The sequence below is a fragment of the Dipodomys spectabilis genome, unplaced genomic scaffold (assembly GCF_019054845.1).
Source record: "Dipodomys spectabilis isolate Male_0828 unplaced genomic scaffold, ASM1905484v1 ptg000174l, whole genome shotgun sequence".
Taxonomy (NCBI): domain Eukaryota; kingdom Metazoa; phylum Chordata; class Mammalia; order Rodentia; family Heteromyidae; genus Dipodomys; species Dipodomys spectabilis.
The window spans coordinates 8739076-8758358 of NW_024870851.1; the positions used below are offsets into that span (position 1 = coordinate 8739076).

Below are 19283 nucleotides of genomic sequence, written 5' to 3' on the forward strand. Positions count from 1 at the left end.
AGAGACTTCTCGGAAGAGGAAATAAGAATAGCCAATAGACACATAAAGAAATGTTCAACAACTCTGGCCATAAAAGAAATGCAAATCAAAACAACATTGAGATTCTACCTTACCCCAGTTAATGGCCATTATCAAGAAATCTAGTATCAACAGATGCTGAAGGGGATGCGGCCAAAAGGGGATACTACTACACTGTTGATAGTGTTCAACTGCTCTGGAAAGCAGTTGGAGGTTCCTCAAAAGACTACACAGAGAGATCCCCTATGACCTAGCAAACGCATTCCTGGGCATTTACCCAAATGACCACACTAAGGCTATCAGCACAACCATATTAATTCATCATTATTTACCAGATGGAACTAACCCAGATGCCCCTCAGTAGCTAAAGGGATCCAAAAAAATGTGGTATATATGCACAATGGAATCCTATGTTTCCATCAGAAATAGCAACATTAATCATTTCATAAGGAAATGGAAATTATTGGAAAAAAATCATATTAAGTGAAGTAAACCAGACCCAAAGAAACATAGGCTCCATATTTTCCCTCATTTGTAATAATTAGTATATGCCTAGTATATGTTCTAGCAGAGGGTCACAATTGCTCAATAGCTATGTATATATGACCATATAATGAGGCTAATCGAGATGAACACCAAGATATTGGAAACAAGGGGTTTTTCTTTGTTGTTGTTGTAGATACTAGCTTCTTAACTCCTTTACACAAATCTTCAACCAGAAATGCAAATAGTATCTGCTACATTAAGAAAGAACAAATAGGCATTTGCTAATTTGTATGACAATGTTGTCTGTATATATAATTTTGTTTCACATTGCTTTACCTTGGCCATTATTCTGGTATCAATATATTCTATATAATAACTATAATTAGCGACTTCTATGTGAGGTGAATAATAGAAACAAGAACAGAATTTTAAAAGAAAGTTAAAAAGGAAGATAAACACAAGAGTTCAGATATATGTTCAAATACATAAATAATTATAAATGTTAATGAAAGGCAGCCATTGTAATACAGCTTCTCACATATAGTACAAGAAAAGAGGTGAAGAGTAAGGTTACAATGGAGAGAAATATCCAGGTGATCAAGGTCAGAGTCAAACGATGGTGATCAAATGAACTCTTCACATGATGCAACGAGAAAACATCTGTGTTCTTCATCATGAAATTGTTTGAACCAGTATAGTCCAGAAAAAAAAGCCAGGTGTCCACTTCCAAACAGGGGTGTCAGGCAGAATACCTGATGGGTATTTTTCAGAATTGTCAATTGTCACATAAGACAGTTGAGAAATGAGCCCAGTCAAGGAAGTCCCACAAAACCAAGACAACTTGTCTAATTCACTATACTGTACAATACCCACACTCATGAACTGAGCACCCCAACTTACTTTCTCCCCCCCCAAAATTTGTCTTTTGTTCCTCTGTTTACATCAATAAATCTGATGTCATTGCTTCTTTAAAATTTCTCTAACTCTACATGCAATTTTGTATATATTTATTTTGATTATGTATACATATACACACGTACATGTATATATGTTCTGAGGATTGAATCCAAGCCCTCATGTATGTCAGGCAAACACCTTACCACTGAGTTATAACCAGAGTCTCAAAAGTGTGTGTATTTGAAGTATCTTGCACAATGTATGATATATGTGTGAATGCATTGTGTAAAGCATTATACATGATATAAAGAAATATTTTTATTTCTATATGACAGAATTGCCTCCCTAGATGACAAAAGGAGAAGATTCAGAGAAGGCAAGTTACTATTTGAAATGAACTGCCAGCATCTTCTTTCTATACTAAGAATATTCAAGTAACTAAGTAATGTTTGGGAAAAGATAACAAAAGTAAAATAATTAATAAGATGACAGAATCATTCTAGTTATTAAGAAGAGTAAGAATGTCAAGCATCTATAATTATAGTACTTAAGAGACTGAAGGAGAAGAATCACAATTATTCAAGATCAGCCTGGAATATATAGTGAAACAGTCAAAAAAAGAATTAGGCCAGCAAAAATGGCTCATGCCTGTAATCCAATAACTCAGGAAGTAGAGAAAAATATCATGGGTTAAGGACATCCCTGGGAAATAATTGGTGAAGATCCTATTTCAAATAGAAAACTAGGCACAGTAGTGCGTGTTTGTGATCCCAGTTACCTGGCAGGATGGTAATCTCAGACCAGCTTCAGCAAAAATGCAGACTCTACCTAGAAAACTACTTTAAAAAATGGCTGGGAGTATGGCTCAGGTAGACAGAGGGGCTGGTGAGCAAGTTCCATGTTCTAAAGTCCAGTATCACCAAATAAGTAAATAAAAAATAATGAATAAGCAAACAAAAAATTATAGAGACATTTTAAGTACTATTATGTCAATGCTTTAAAAAGAATAAAAGGGTATGGCACTGATCAAAAACATTCTACTCAGAACCAGACAAAGAATTGTAACCTATTTGTACAACTATTTAATTTTTAAAAACTAATTAAAAAAGGATGGTTATGTCAACTGGAAGCCACTAAATAGAAAGTATGTAAGTGCTTCTACAGTTAATAAACATCCAAGTAATTTTATCATACTATTGTTCCTATTGCCACTGGGCATCTGATCCTAAAATTTATATAGCAAAGACAATTACGGGAAACAAACAAATAAGTCAATGTATAGACAATCAACATTCTAGATCTAAAGAATAACTACAATCCTGTTTTTCCTTTCTTGCTTTCTTTTTCCTCTTCTAGCTTTGCTAAATTCAATCTTCTCTTTCTCTGTGTCTCTGTGTGTTTCTGACTCTGTGTGTTTGTGTGCGTGTGTGTATTTTCTTCTTTCCTTCTTTTATTTTCTACTTGTTTATGTAACCCATAATGGAAAAGAATATCTGTAGCAAAGATCTTGGAAAACAGCATTCTGAGTAGTACCTGCTCCCTTACGACTCCCTGGCTTATACAGTAATTTTAGGAATACTTTTTTTAAAGAAAAAGTTGTCAGTGTTCTTTGCCTGAGTCATCAAATACATTTAAATGAAAAAAATCCCTTATGTAATGATTTTCAAAGGACTGCCTTTAACTCATCTAAAGTTGGCTATTATGCCTCAACACTAGCAAAACATGCCCACTGCTCTTGCGTACAATGTAATCTCTGGAAAGTTTTTAATTTTATATAACAATACTTCTTTTGGGCAGAAGGTGGCAGTATGGATAGTGTTTATCAGAAAGTGAGGGTGAGTTTTAAACAGTATTGAAATACCATAGGCAGAGTCTACTGCATGGTATGTGCTAGAATGTGTACTGGGAAGGATCTCTGAAGGGTACAATGATGATTCAGTGCTGTAAAGAAAACTAATATTTTATTCTATTGCTTCCATTTGACTATATCTCGTGGATACATTTCCCTTAATCAAAACAGAATTAGCCACTTATCATCTCTCAAAAACACAAATTAATGAAAACATAAATGCATGTCACATACAATGATTATCTACTTTTAATATGCAACTGTATTTTATTTAAACGTGACTTATAAAATTGTACACATTCATTAAATAGACACAAAATATGTTAAAGGAGAAAGTACCTGAACAGTAATTCTGATTTAGAGTTATATGGAAGTGTACACAAATGTATTCACTGAACTATGCTATAGTCAGGGGAGAGAACAAATGGTTTTACTCCTTAGACAAACTAACTCACAATGAATAGATAAAATGAATACGGGAAGCTGGTAGCTGAAGTGTGAGGAGACAAGATGGAGGGAGAGGGCAGATGAATGAAGAGAGGAAGTGGGGAAGAATGCAGTCATAATAGTCATGCAGATCCTATCAAAGTAGGAAGGGTTTGGGTTGGTTTGGATGAGGGATAATGATAAAAAGGGTAATATGGATCAAGATGCATTGTACTTAAAAACTGACAGGTTAAATTGTATCCCCTTTAAATAGGTATATAAGATAAGAAAATGTAATAAAAACTAAATTAGTGCAAATTTTCTCATTTTCATAGGAGGAACCTGAAATACACAGAAATTAGGAGACATGATAGGCTGCCTAGTAATAACAGGCAAATCAGGAGACAGCTTGCCCCTCTATTCACAGTGAGATTTTATTCAACTTCTTTGACATGTTCTACTGCAGTCAACAGGTATGCTTGGAAGTGAACTACTGAGTTTTATTTACATAATGTTTATCTTAATCTTCTACATATGCAATTTTTCAAAATCGTAAATATAGCCTGGTCATGGATATGTTTTCTTTACTGAGATAAAGTAGCTATTTCCCTATGGTGCTAGATATATAAACTCCAGATTCAATTTATTTAAGCACACATTTTCTCTGTTCCCTATATGGTGTATCTTTGGTGAAATTGTCTAGAACTTTGTATTTTAGTAATCTTACCTGAAAAAATAGAGGTAATAACAAGATTGCCTATATCTAGAAGTTGTATGCATAAAATAGGTTAAATAGTTTTGGCATAATTTCTTGTACTGCTCGAAATAACTTATAAGAGGTTAACCTTGCACTTCAAGGAAGATGGCAGAGGAGAAGCTGGAGGCTAAACAAGCTTTTGCATAGAAAGCAGTTTTAGTGTTCCATTGAACATTCCTAGGCTAGAGAATCACACTAATGTGGCCATCACAGTACAGAGAATTTGGCCAGAGAGGAAAAATCCAGGCAGCTTGGTCAAGGAGACAGATCTGAGCACTTGCCATTGTCTGTGGTGGTGGTGGCAGTTGCTGCCACAACTGCCATATCAACAGAGAGCCTGGGACCGAGGCACCAGATGCGGTGTGCAAGCAGATTCTACTCACCACCAGCAAGAACTGACAAGGAGGAGAAATCTTCATCCTGTTGATCGGAGACCAGGGACACCCCAGAAACCAAGAAGCTGGAGTGAGTACACTCCACAGCATTAAGAGCCACAGGGGCCATTCAGCAGGTCATAGGAACCTTACCTGACCTGCCAGGCTCAGCTCCACCCAGGGGAAAGTCACCCTGCCCAGGCAGAAGTAGCTCCATCCCCTGAAGAGTGACTTTCTCCACTAGGTAAATGGAGCCAGAGGCTGCCCCTTCCCTCGGCAGTCTAGATAGCAGGAGGGGTAAAAGACAAACAATTGAAACTCAGTAAACATAAATCCTGAGAATGGCTCCAGGCTGGGCTCTGTGAGTGTCTCTGGAGCTAGCCCCTCAGGGAAAAGCTACTAATTGCTGACAGGCCTCAACCCTACCCAAAACCCAGCCTCATCACAGCAACTCCAAGCTAGAGGAAACGGCCACCTCCCTCTTTTTCTGATACTCAAGGCAAATCTCCCTCCCACTGAACTAGACTGGGGAGAAGAATCACAAAGTCCTGGTTAAGGCCGAGCATTTCTCTGCCTGCTCAAACAAACTGACTTAAACCAATCAAGCCACAGGAAAACCAAACACCAAAAGCAAACCAGAGACTCCACTAAGAGACTGGTTACAGACACAGGGGAGATACAAGATCTTCCCCCTCCTCCCCCCAAAAAATCAAATAACTCATTTTCTACCTAATTTTTAAAAAATCTTTAAAAAAATTGTTTTCTATTTTGTTCTTTCTTTCATAATTTTTACTTTAAGTGTGTGTGTGTGTTTTCTTTTAATCTCTTTTAAACTTTTGGTCTGTGTGTGTGTGTGTGTGTGTGTGTGTGTGCGCGTGCGCACGCGTGCACGCGCGCGTATTGTGACTTAATTGCTGTTCTGCTTGTCCTTAGATATATAAACATCATCCTTCATTGTGTACATACTTAATTCAGAAATTGATTACTCAATTCACAGCCTCTTAAGCTTAACTTCTTTAATAGTACTATATATATATATATATATATATTATACTATATAATTTTTAAGTATTCCAGTTTTTAATTTTTAATTTGTTCATTTTTTCCTTTTTATCTCTTGCCTCCTCTCATCTTATTCTTTTCTTCTATCAGTATTACATCTTTATACATACATAATTTTTAAATGTTTCATTTTTTAATTTAAATTTTTGTTTTTTTCATTTTTTCTTGTTTCTTTATCTCTCTCCTTTCATTCTGTTCTATACCTTTTCTACCTGAGATTTGGACTTGGTTAAATTCATTCTTACCTTTTACCTCTCCACATCCCTCTAATCCTATTTTTCCCTACAATTCTCCCTAAACCTATTAATTTCTGGTCTGCTGAATTTCTCTTTGATGTTCTTAGCCCTTTAATCCATAGTTGTTTGATGTTGAATAGATTGTATCTGTTGAACTACATTGTATCTGCAGCCATTTTGACTGTGCAACTACAGGACTTTGGTTGATTCTCACCTTAAAATAGTGTTCTAGTGCAAAGTTGGTGTTACTTTCATACCAAATGGGCAGAGAAACACAAGAAAAATGGAAAGTCCAGGTATCTCAACTCTCACTCATGATAATCAGGTGACAGATCAGTTAAGGAGTAATCCAGAGGAGTGTTCCCAAAAAGTTCAACAAACACTACTGGTAAACATGGTGAAGGAAAAGATTGACAACCTGCAAAGGACTCATTGTGAGCATGATAGGGAGTGAAAAGAGGCAAATCAAAGTTTAATACAGGAACTTTGTGAGCATGATGGGGCTAACTAAAAATTAATACAGGAATCTCCTGAGCATGAGGAAGCTAAATAAATGATTAATACAGGAATTGCATGAGCAGGCAAGCTGGCTGAGAATAGTCAAAGAGTAATACAGGAATTAGGTGAGCAGGCTGGGAACAGTAAAAGAGAAATACAGGAATTGCATGAGTGTGAGGAAGCTAATCAAAGAGTAATACAGGAATTGCATGAGCTGGATGAGAACAGACAAAGATCAATAGAGGTATTTATGGAATCTATAAACAGACAGCTGCAGGAATCCAGGGAGATCACAAAGGGAATGCTGAATGGAGCCCATCAGAAGGAAAGGGAATCCAATGAAACCATAACCAATCAACTAAGGGATTGGTGAATAAACACTGAACACCAAATTAAGGAAGTAAAGAAGTCCAAATAAGATCTAAAACAAAACTGCAACAAAGAATTTGAAGCCATCAAAGCCGACCAATTAGAAGGAAAGGAAATAATAATCAAAGTAGAAAGTCCAGACATGAAGAAGATCGAATCTCTGGGATTGAAGACAGCCTAGATATTATAGAAAGAGAACAAACAACTATCCAAGAGAAATCAAGAAATATGATAGCTTTTTCAACATTTAGGAGGCACCATCAGAAGAGGATATGGGTGTAGAGGAGCAACTAGAGACAGAAGTTAATAGTCTAGGAAATTTATTTAACAGGATCTGAGCAGAGAATTTCCCAAACATGTAAAAAGATAGGCCTATTCAGATACAAGAAGCTTTTATAACCCCAAATAGACAAGACCAGAACAGGACATCCCACTGTCACATTATAATCCTCACAGGATCAATTCAGACCAAGGAAAGGATCCATAAAGCTGTCAAGGAGAAAAGATCAATCACCTATAAAGGAAACCAATTAGAATCACCTCAGATTTCTCAGCAGAGACAATTAAAGCAAGAAGAGCCTGGAATGATGTATGCCATGCCCTAAAGACAAACAACTATCAACAAAGAATACTGTACCCAGCTAAACTCTCCTTCATAACTGGTCAAATAACAACCTTCAATAACATAGAAAAACTGAAACAATATATCTCCACCAAACCAGCCCTACAAAAGATACTTAAAGATGTCCTACACATAGAAAACCAACAAGACCACAATAAAGGCCAAGAAACTGCACCCAAACTGAGAATCCAAAATGAAGAACCCAGTTGTCATAGCTCCCAAGAAGGTGCATAACATGGCAGGAACTCCAAAATGCCTCTCAATATTAATGGACTCTCAATATTAATGGACTTAACTCTCCAATTAGGTGACATAAATTGTCTAGTTGGATTAAAAAGTAAGATCCTTCAATCTTCTTCCTTTAAGAGTCACACATTTCCCATAAAAATAAACATATTTTGAAAGTAAAAGGCTGGAATAAAATATACCAAGGAAAGGGCCCCCATAAACAGGCAGGAGTTGCAATCCTAATATCAGATAAAATAGACTTCAAATTAAAATTAGTGAGAAGAAATAAAGAAGGTCAATACATATTAATTAAGGGATCTCTCCTTCAGGAGGATATTACAATTCTAAATATCTATTAACCAAACAATGAGAGCACCCAAATTTATCCAAGAAACACTACTTTTCCTCAATCTCACATAGATCCAAAGACACTAATTTTCAGGGTTTTAACACATCACTATCCCCACTAAATAGATCAATCCAGCAAAAACTCAACAGAGAAACCGCAGATCTAAACAAGTGCATACATCAACTAGATTTAACAGAAATCTATTGAATATTTCACCCAGCAGCATCAGAATACATGATCTTCTCACAAGCACATGGAACATTTTCCAAAATAGACCACATTTTAGGTCACAAAACAAACTTGTCCAAATTCAGAAACATTGAAGTTATGCCCTGCATTCTCTCAGACAAGGGAATAAAATTAGAACTCAACACCAAAAGCCACCAAAGAAAGTTTTGTAACACCTGGAGGCTGAACAACACACTGTTGAATCACCAGTGGGTCAAGGAAGAAATTAGAAAGGAAATTCAAATGTTCATGATATTCAACAAAAATGAACACACAAATTACCAGCTCCTCTGAGACACAGCAAAGACAATACTCAGAGGCAAGTTTATAGCTCTGAGTTCCTACATCAACAAATTGGAGAGATCTGAAACCAACAATCTATTGAGGCACCTGAAGCTCCTTGAAAAAGAGCACCAAGCTAAAATCCCAATCCATTAGATGGATAGAAATAATTAATATTAAATCAGAATTAAATGAGTTAGAATTTTAAAAAAAACCATAAAAAGAATCAACAAATCGGAGTTGGTTCTTCGAAAAAGTTAACAAAATGACAGGCCTTTAGCAAATCTTATCAGAAAAAGAGAACACACACAAATAAACAAACTCAGAGATGAAGATGGAAACATCACCACAGAAACAACCAAGATTCAGAACATTATAAGGGAATATTTTTCAAACCTTTATGCTAATAAGTTTGAGAACTTGGCAGAAATGGACCTTTTCCTAGCAAATATCGACATGCTGAAACTAAACCAAGATGAGTTAAACCATCTTAACAGGCCCATATCAAGCATTGAAATACAAACAGCAATAAGAGACCTCTCATCTAAGAAAAGCCCAGGACAGGATGAATTTACATCGGAATTGTATAAGGCCCTCAAAGCAGAACTCACACCAATACTCCTCCAATGAAACTGAAAGAGAAAGTTTACTACTGAACTCTTTCTATGAAGCCATCATAACCCTCATCCTAAAACCAGGCAGGGACTCAAAGAAAGAGAACTATAGACCCATTTCTTTGCTGAACATCGATGGAAAACTTCTCAACAAAATTTTGGCCAGTCGACTTCAACAATTCATCCAAAAAAACAGATACCATGATCAAACAGAATTCATTTCAGGGATGCAAAGCTGGTTCAGTATACACAAATCAATTGACATAATTCATCACATCAACAAGAGCAAGGATAAGAACCACATGGTTATCTCAATAGATGCAGTAAAACATTTGACAAGATCCAACACTCCTTTATGATGAAGGCTCTGGAAAAACTAGGAATCCATGGAACATTCCTCAATACAGTAAAGGCTATATATGACAAACCTATAGCCAGCATTATACTTAGTGATGAAAAACTAAAGCTATTTCCTCTAAGCTCAGGAAAGAGACAAGGATATCCACTCTCTCCACTTGTCTTCAATTTAGTATTAGAATGTCTACCTATAGCAATAAGACAAGATGCAAACGTAAAGGGGATCCAAATAGGGAAAGCTGAAGTAAAACTCCCCCTCTTTGCAGATGATATTATCTTATATTTAAAGAATTCCACGGACTCCACTCCCAGATTACTCAAGCTGATTCGAAACTTTGGCAAAGTAGCAGGGTATAAAATTAACCATAAAAAATTAATGGCTTTTCTGTATGCCAACAATGAGAAGAGTGCAGTTCAAATCAGGAAAGCAACTCCTTTTGTAATAGCTCCACAAAAAATAAAATACCTAGGAATTGAATTAACTAAAGAAGTGAAGGACCTCTAAGATGAAAAATTTAAAAACCTGAAAAAGGAAATCAGAGCAGAACCTAGGAAGTGGAAAAACCTCCCATGCTCCTGGATCAGAAGGTTCAACATTGTGAAAATGACAATTCTTCCCAAGGCTATCTACAAATTCAATGTGATACCTATCAATATTGCAACCTCATTCTTCAATGAAATAGAAGAAGCAATCCAAAATTCATATGGAACAATAAAAGACCCTGAATAGCAAAAAGGATACTTAATAAAAAGAATTGTGCTGGAGTAATATCAATACCAAATTGCAAACTCTATTACAAAACCATAGTAATCAAAACAGCTTGGTACTGGCACAAGAACAGACTTGAAGATCAATGGAATAGAATTGAAAACCTAGAAATGAACCCACAGACCTATAGCCACCTAATCTTTGATAAGGGAGCTAAAAAATAGAATGAAAGAATACAGCTTCTTCGGTAAATGGTGCGGGCAATATTGGCTAATCACCTGTAGAAAACTAAATGTAGATGCTTATATATCACTCTACACCAGAATCAACTCCAAAGGGACAAAGACCATTAGGGAGTCAAAGCAGACACCCTAAAAACATTACAGGAAGGAATAGGAGAAACCCTAGGTCTCCTTGGCACAGGCCAAAATTTTCTTAATAGAGACCCAGAAACACAACAAATCAAAGAAAGGTTGGACAAATGGGATTGCATGACGTTGCAGAGCTTCTGCATGGCAAAGGACATAGCTAGCAAGATCAAAGCCCATGGATTGGGAGAAGATCTTCACTAGCCATACAACGGACAAGGGTCTCATATCTAAAATATATTTGGAACTCAAAAAATTAAATCCCCCAACAACAAATCCTCAAAGAAACAACTACCTGATAAATAAGTGGACTAAAGACTTACGGAGAAACTTCTCTGAAGAGGATATAACAATGGCCAATAGATACATGAAGAAATGCTCAACCTCTCGAGCCATAAAAAAATGCAAATCAAAACAACATTGAGATTCCACCTCACTCCAGTTAGAATGGCTATAATCAAGAACTCTAATAACAACAGATGCTGGAGGGGATGTGGCTAGAAGGGAACCCTACTTCATTGTTGGTGGGAGTGTAAACTTGTTCAACCACTTTGGAAAGCAGTATGGAGGTTCCTTAGAAGACTCCACATAGAGCTCCCCTATGATCCAGCAATCTCACTTTTGGGCATTTACTCAAATGATCACAAACAAGATCATACTAAAGCTACCAGCACAACTATATTTATTGCAGCATTATTTGCCATAGCTAAGATATGGAACCAACCCAGATGCCCCTCAGGAAAATGTGATATATATATATATATCACATTTTCTTGATCCATATATATATATTCTATACCTCCATCAGAAAGAATGAGATTGCCCCATTTGTTAGGAAATGGAAAGACTTGGAAAAATTTATTTTAAGTGAAGTAAGCCAAGCCCAAAGAAACATAGGTCCCATGATTTCCCTTATTTGCAATAACTATTGTAGGTCTGGGACAAGAAGAAAAGGTCAAAAGCTATGTACATATGACCAGATAAGATGAGGTTTAGCAAAATGGACCCCACAATAGTGACAAGTGTTTTTTTTTATTATTGTTTCTAGCGTATTTATAATGTACCTTGTGATTTTTTGTTTCTTTGTATGTTCCTCCCCCATGGTATAACCCCTGTTTTCACTGTATGTGATGTCAGTGCCCTGCATCTTGTATATACCCTTTTCTAATTTGGGGAGGGGAAGGAAAAAAAACAAATGCTTAAATAAGGATACCGGTTGACCCATTGTAACAATGAGATGAAGAAGATACTATGTTGAAAAACGAACTTTACAATTTAGGGGGGGGTTGGGGGGATGGGGAGATGTAGTTGTGGAGATGGGAGGGAAGAGTGGGTGGAGGAAAAACAAAGGAGGAGGTAACAATGCTTGTAATGTACTCATTACCTTGCTCATATAACCCCTCTGTACAGTATATTTACAATAAAAAATGAAAAACATATATAAAAACAGAAGTTATCATTTTTGATTAAGCTCTCACTAGGCCATCAATGACCAGGTCAAAACAATAATCAAATTGTGACCTTATGTATAGCAAAGTTACTTATCACAAAGTTGAAACTAAGGTATTTAAGTGACCTCCTGAGAATTCAAGGTTAAAAGAATAGAAGCCACACCTCTCACACAGTCCAGTTTTGAACGACATAATAAATAAGTTCACTCTGGCAGTCCTGTAGTAACCTGATCTCACCTGTAATACAGAACACAAATGAAAGGATCAATTAACAACCTGTGCTACTTTTATTGACCAGTGTAATTGTTAACAAGGCTTCCTATAACCTTATTCTTGTCTTGTGTTTGTTCAGTTGGTTAGGCTTTTAAATCTTTATAATGAGATTCGTTGGATACTATTACAGTTTGGAGCACCCTCAAATAAAGACAATTATTTGTGATGAGGTGGTTGCACTAAGAAGTAATCATCCCATTGGAATCAAATTTCCCCACCCCCACCCCAGTCATGACAGAAGTAACAGCTTTATTGGAAACTTCTGGCAGACTAAAATAATGATGAACCAGGCCACACATTAAGTGGGACCGTTTACTTATTTACACTTCCCTCCCTCTACTGCATTTGCTCTATTGAAACCTAAAGCTCATGTCTGACCCTAGGAGATGGGCTGAAAAGCATACTTTGATTCTTCCCTGGTGTGAAATGCCCGTGTTCCATAGTCAATCTTTCTCTGCCGTATGCTCTACTAGACTCTTCATTTGACATATTGGAGAAGCGGCTAGACCCAAAAAACTGAAGCCCTATAGCTGAACCTCTGGCCTAGAATTCTGATTATGAAGACTGATTTAATTTAAGCTGTTTTCTGTCTCTTCTATGTAAAAATTAGAAGAAAATTTCTATTGCTACCTTGACAGGATCTGTATTCTCTATTCCACCTTCCTTTGCAAAAAGTGGAGTTTCAAGTGGCATTGCTTGATAGTGAGGGTCCTGAGGAAGGCGTGCATTTCAGTGAATTTAGTATAGCAGCTTGTAATTGTCAGATGTACTTTGCTTTATCATTCAGATCTACTGTGACTCTGACTAATCTGTCTGAGCCCAATAAAAAGGTGTGAGAGTGAGTCTCAGCATAAAGGAAATAGAATAGAAAGAGATATTGGTTTTTCAGCTGGAAAGGATTCTGTCAACCATAGTGGAAGTGTCAGACTTTGATTAGTAGTCTGCAGTGATTGTGTGTGTATGGGTGGGGGTGGGGGGGTATGTGTGTGTACTCTTCCAAATCGTGTCTATTGCCTTTTTTTTGTCAATCATGGGGCTTGAACTCTGGGCCTGAGCGCTGTCCCTCAGTTCTTCAGCTCAAGGCTAGCACTTAAGCAACAGTGCCACTTCCAGTTTTCTGGTGGTTTATTGGAGATAAAGGTCTCATGGACTTTCTTGCCTGGACTGGCTTTGAACCGCGATCCTCAGATCTCAACCTCCTGAGTAGCTAGGATTACAGGTGCCCAGCTTTTTTGCTTTTATATACAGTGACATAATTTTTCATATTCTAATTTTTCTTTGTAGAAGTTCTATTTTCATGTTACCTTCAATTTCTCTCCTTATCTTGTTCAAATTTTTCTCTGTTGCACTGAGAAATAAAGTATACATTTTTATTATGGAATTTCATGCCTTATTTGCTAATTGCCTCACTTGTACCATCTCTGGGTCTTTTTCTCTTGACTTAGCTTTCTTTACTAGCTATAACTCATATTTTCTTCCTTCTTTGCATACTTACATAATAATTGTAATTATTACTATTTTATTGTATAATTATTAGTACTATTGTTATTATTACAATTATTTCGACTGTAATGCCAATCAAGGTAAGTCAGTGTCATGTTATTAAACCTTTTTTAAAGTGTGGATGTTATTCTGACTAGCATTTAAGTAAACTAAAATTAATTGGATCCTTTCAAGACTTGCTTTTAGTTTTCATTAGGGAAAGTGCAGAGAAACTTTGGTTTGCAGCTATCCCCACTGTGGACACAATATCTTTCCTTCCTAGCATTCTCTGTAGGATTTAGTGGATTTCACTTTGACTAGAGAAAATCCAAGTCAGTTCTAACATTTTATGCAGTGTAGGGCTTTGTAGACATTAATGTGAGTTTTTGCTCTGGCTTGGGGTATTTTTGTTCTCCTGGAATTTTAGATTAAACAGAAAACTTGAGGAAACTTAGATCTCTCGAATGGTCCCTCTGCATCTTTCTGCTCTCTGAAATTTGTATTCATCTACTGTAATCTGTTTTAGTCTCCTGAACACTAATCTCTGGTAGCCTCTTTTGGGTTGACCTTTCTGAGCTATTTAGAAAATCTCTTTGTGCAATAATTTGGAATAACCACAAGCTTGCCTTATTTTCCTTTTTTAGAGATTTCAACCTCATATATTGTGGTTCTAAGCCCACTCAAGCAAAAGTACAAGACCTTATCTAAAAACAAACTCAACCAAAAGACGATGGAGCCAGGGTTCACCAGTGGTAGAGTGCATAAAAGCACAATTCCCTGAGTTCAAATACAGAACTGCTACGAAAATAAGGACAACAATAGCAAAGACTCTTAGTGTTTCTTTCTTTTCTTTTTTTTTTACTCCCCTTATCTAGTTTAAAGCTTCTTTCTGCCAAAAAAATGGGATATCAGTGCCAATAATTTCAGTCAAAAAGTACCCCCACTTCCAACAGAGTGTGTTGTGAATTTTGCTGTTGCATTGGTTCACCCTTTGTTCTTTGTCTCACCATTTTGTTGTTCCCTTTCCTTTACCCAAATCAGATAAATGTACAGGACACAGGATACCAAAAATAAGAAACAGTGAAAACAGAACATAAATGAGATGAGAAAAAAAAGAAAGAAGAAAGAAATTCACACTATACCTTAAAAAAACTCATTTCCATATCTTGAGTTCATTTTGATTAGTATCATTTTATACGGTTGTGTGTCCATAGCTATTGAGCAGTTGTGATCCTCTGCTAGGACTATTCTAAACATATACTAATTATTACAAATGAAAGAAACCATGGAGCCTGTGTGTCTTTGGGTCTGGCTTACTTCACTTAATATGAATTTTTCCAAGTCTTTTCATTTCCTTACAAATGGGTGATGTCATTCTTTCTGATGGATGCATAGAAAACAGGGAGGGAGTAACAATGTTTGACAATGAATGAATTCATTTCTTTACTTATGTAAATGTAATCCCTCTGTACATCACCTTTCCAATAAAATAAAAATTTTAAAAATGAACAGAAGTACTCTCATATAATGCACATTATTAGCACAAACAGCATTCCAGTGAAGGCTCTAACAATGGACTATTTGACTTTATGAGAAGAATTCTTTATGAAGAATTCATTGAGTCAATGTATCAACTAAGCATCTACAATGTGGTAGAAAAAATGTTTATTTTATTAACAATTTTACTGGCAAAAGTTCTAGTTCTAGTTCTAGAACTGGGCAAGCAAATACTCTGATGCTGGTATATGTAGGTGACCCCTTTTCTTTACTTATTTTATTTACCATTTGTTTAATTCATCATCACAATTTATATCAGGTAATCAACACAATAAGAAAATCACTACCTTAAAATTATAGTTCCATTTCAGCCTAATCCTACTTTGAAACTCTGCCTAGAACCAGTGTTGGCTATTTTTTTTCAGTGTTTATTTACAATTACATGGTTACAATTACATGGGCCAGATAATGAGTACATTTCTTATCAAGCATTGTAGCCTCCTACTTTGTTTCCCTTTCTCATCCCTTCCCATCCTCCCCTTGCCTCACCACTTAATCCTCCTCCCCCCACCACCAAAGTTGTAAAGTTCGTTTTTCCACATAATGACTTGTACATTCATTGTTGCAATGGATCCACCTGTATCCCTATTTAAATGATTTGTTTTTTTCCTTCCCTTCGACAAATTATACCAACCTCAAATACAGTGAAAGCAGGGGTTATACCGTGGGGGAGGGACATACAAAGCAACAAAGAAATAATCTTATAAATGTGTTAGAAACAATCACCTGAAAGAAAAAAAAGCATTTGAATACATATCGTAGAGTTCATTTCCCTCACATCAACTTATCTGACCTTTTCTGCTTGACTCAGACATATACTAGTTATTGCAAATAAGGGAAACCATGGGACCTAAGTTTCTTTGGGCCTGGCTTACTTCACTTATTATAATTATTTCCAAGTCTTTCCATTTCTAACAAATGGGGCAATGTCATTCCATTGAGTATATATACCACATTTTCTTGATCCATTCATCTACCAAGGGGCATCTGGGTTGGTTCCATATCTTAGCTATGGTAAATAATGCTACAATAAACATAGCCGTGCTGGTAGCTTTAGTGTGGCCTTGTTTGTGATCATTTGGGTAAATGCCCAAAAGTTGGATTGCTGGGTCATAGGGGAGCCCTATGTGGAATCTTTTGAGGAACCTCCGTACTACTTTCCAAAGTTTACACTCCCACCAACAATGCAGTAAGGTTCCCTTCTGTCCACATCCCCTCCATCATCTGTTGTTATTAGAGTTCTTGATTATAGCCATTCTAACTGGGGTGAGGTGGTATCTCAATGTTGTTTTGATTTGCATTTCTTTTATGGCTAAGGAGGTTGAGCATTTATAGCTAAAACGATCCTCAACAGAAAGAACAGTGCTGGAGGAATATCAATAGCAAATTTCAAACTCTACTACAAAGCCATAGTAATCAAAACAGCTTGGTACTGGCACAGGAACAGACTTCAAGACCAATGGAATAGAATTGAAAACCCAGAAATGAACCCACAGACCTATAGCCATCTAATTTTCAATAAGGGAGCTAAAAAGTAGAATGGAAGAAAGACAGCCTGTTCAGTGAATGCTGCTGGCAAAATTGGTTAACTACTTGCAGAAAACTAAAGCTAGATCCTTATATATCACCCTGCACCAGAATCAACTCCAAATGGATCAAAGACCTCGGAGTTAAAGCAGACACCCTGAAAACATTACAGGATGGAATAGGAGAAACCCTAGGACTCCTTGGCACAGGCTGACATTTTCTTAATAGAGACCCAGAAACACAACAAATCAAAGAAAGGTTGGACTAATGGGATTGCATGAAATCGCAGAGCTTCTGCATGGCAAAGGACATAGCTCGCAAGATTAATAGAAAGCCCACGGATTGGGAGATCTTCACTAGCCATACAACAGACAAGGATCTCATATCTAAAATATACCTGAAACTCAAAAAATTAAATCCTCCAACAACAAATCCTCAAAGAAACAACTGCCCAATAAATAAGTGGGCTAAAGACTTAAAGAGAACTTCTCTGAAGAGGAAAGAAGGATGGCCAATCGACACATGAAGTGTTGGCTATTAAAACAAGAAAATGTATACATTTATTTGTTTCATTTTTATGAGAGCAATTTTTTTCTTAAATTAGACTATGTATAAGGCCTTAGATACATTACTCAGTACTACAGAGGTCGAGGTGGGGACAAATAAAGAAAAAGAGAGAAAAGAAGAAATATAACATTGTCATTTGGCAACTATTAAAAGGGAAATGAACTTTTCTAATTCTTTGTGATTAGGGGAAGTAATCCCAGTCTTGTAGTGCTTTAATTTTATTATCTCACTATAATAGTGCACTGTTCCTGCAAAATGTGTAATTTTCAACATTCAAGTGGCAGTTGTGAAAAAGACATAGATGCGGATTTAGGTGTTATTACAAAAGTGAAATAAAAGTCTTTATTTCTCTCACTTTTTTCTTTTTATTGTTATTGTAGATTTGATATACAGAGGGATTACAGTTACATGAATCGGGTAATAAGTACAATTCTTTTTGAACCATGTCTCCCCTTTCTTCATTCTCCCAAGTTGTATAATTGATTTTCCACATAGTGACTAGTGAGTACCATGGCTGAATTTATTCAAACTTTGTTCCTCTTTTCTGTGCTCCCATTGTCCTCCAAAATATAAGCAAACTAACAAACAAGACAAAACGAAAAGAAAACAAAAACAGCAACAACAGCAAAGAAAAATATCTCTTGTTTCCTTTTTTTGCAGTTCATTTCACAAAATATTATTTTATATCATCATATGCACATAGATATTGAGGCTTTGTCAACTACTATGCATATCCTCCTTCAGCGTCAGTGTGTAAATGTCTAGAGTTCTATATAATTTATCATGTTCCACTATGTGTGTGTGTGTGGATGTGTGTTATAGTGTATTTGCTAGTAGATTACATTCTAGTTACCACAAATGAGGGAAACAATACAACCTATGTTTATTTGGCTCTGGCTTTTTTCTCTTAATATTTTTTTCCAAGTCTTTTAATTTCCTTACGAATGCTACAAAATTGTTCCTTCTGATGGATGAGGAGAATTCCATTATGTATATACACCACATTTTCTTGATCCAACCAGCCACTGAGAGGTATCTGGGCTGATGCTATATCTTGGCTATGGAAAACAATGCTGCCATGAACATGATTGTGCTGCTAGCTTTAGTGTGGTGTTGTTAATGTTCCACTGGATAAATGCCTAAGAGTGCTATTGCTGGATCATAGGGTAAATATCATTTAGTGTTTTAACCAACGTCCATACTGCTTTTCAGAATGGTGAACAAGTTTACATTCACATCAATAGTGTAATAGAGTTTTGTTTTGGCTGCTGGCATCGTTATTATTTGTTTTCTTGATAATGGCCATTCTAACTGGGGTGAGGTGAAATCTTGATGTTGTTTTGATTTGCCTGTATTTTATGGCCAGAGATGTTGAGCATCTCTTCATGAGTCTATTGGGCATTCTTACTTATTCTTCTGAGAAGTCTCCCTTTAAGTCTTTACAACACTTACTAATTGAGTTGCTGTTTCTGTGAGGATTGTTTGTTTTTTTTGTTTGTTTGTTTGTTTTTTGTCAGTCGTGGGGCTTGAACTCTGGGCCTGGGCGCTGTCCCTCACCTCTTCAGCTCAAGGTGAGCGCTCTACCACTTGAGCTACAGCGCCACTTCCGGTTTTCTGGCGGTTTATTGGAGATAGGAGTCTCACGGTGTCTCCTGCCCGGGCTGGCTTTGAACTGCGATCCTCAGATCTCAGCCTCC

At 36.5% G+C, this 19283-nt stretch overlaps 1 long non-coding RNA gene across 1 annotated transcript; it reads right to left on the minus strand.

Annotated features, from left to right (window-relative positions):
- Window positions 1-201: 201 nt before the first annotated feature.
- LOC122120056 lies at window positions 202-18798 on the minus strand. The gene is made up of 4 exons (XR_006149660.1): window positions 18789-18798; window positions 8682-8687; window positions 7610-7613; window positions 202-268 (listed from the first exon to the last, which is right to left on the minus strand). It is a non-coding gene; the product is annotated as an uncharacterized LOC122120056 (long non-coding RNA).
- Between the last annotated feature and the right edge of the window lie 485 nt (window positions 18799-19283).